Below are 749 nucleotides of genomic sequence, written 5' to 3' on the forward strand. Positions count from 1 at the left end.
GCTTGACATACATACAGGAACATGGTAACCAGCGTCGCGTATGAACGTAAAGAGGCATCTTTGTGGGAGAATTCACAATGTACAAGTTAGCAAACGTCCTTAATCTGGTTTCATAAAGATACATTAACTTATCATGGTTTGATATACTAATGATAAAAAAAGAACATTTAAAGCAAGAAGAAAAGGGAATTAATGTAGAAACACATACGTACAACAAGGTGCAGCATTTCGGTTGCGATACCTAAAAAAATCATACTCGACACTAACCAAGATCCAAAGACGCTCCAAAGTACTGCACGGTGTTTTCACGACGACACAGATCCTCACGGCTGCAGAGTCAGTACTGACAGAAACAGAGCAGTCAGGCCGCATTATATAGGGACTGAGTGGGTGGATAAAACCGGTCCGGTGTGTTTTACTTGATTACAAAACAAAGAATCATTATGTTATGCCAAAAAACAGTTACTCAAGCAACTGGATATGATTTTGAAAACGTCAGACGTTTCAGCTAGTATCCACTAGCTTTCGTCAGTGACTGAGAGACCAGAGGGGAAAGCAGGTTTATATACACAACCTGTTGAAGACAAATTTTTTGGAAGTCGAAAAAGGAACAAAAGTCAGACAAGTCAAGACAAGATGATGCAAATTAGTCTGAAAGCTCCTGTTATACAGGACAGGAGCTTAAGTGTTGTCTGTCCTCGGGGCTGGAAGTGCAAAAATCCCAAGTGCCGGAAAGATCGACCCGTAGC

The 749-nt window shown here is 41.0% G+C and overlaps 1 protein-coding gene across 2 annotated transcripts in view; it reads right to left on the reverse strand.

Annotated features, from left to right (window-relative positions):
- The window catches only part of LOC109470369 (zinc finger protein 436-like), a 3536-nt gene extending 3243 nt beyond the window's left edge, over positions 1-293 (reverse strand). Inside the window, exon 1 of one of the 2 annotated variants that reach the window (XM_019769298.1) lies at positions 268-293. The gene's annotated coding sequence lies outside the window, so the exon portion shown is untranslated. Of the gene's footprint in view, positions 1-212; positions 222-267 lie in introns of those variants that run through there. The other variant, XM_019769303.1, reaches the window with a different exon arrangement.
- Between the last annotated feature and the right edge of the window lie 456 nt (positions 294-749).

This window comes from Branchiostoma belcheri, unplaced genomic scaffold, assembly GCF_001625305.1.
Source record: "Branchiostoma belcheri isolate BF01 breed outbred unplaced genomic scaffold, Haploidv18h27 scaffold220, whole genome shotgun sequence".
Lineage (NCBI taxonomy): Eukaryota > Metazoa > Chordata > Leptocardii > Amphioxiformes > Branchiostomatidae > Branchiostoma > Branchiostoma belcheri.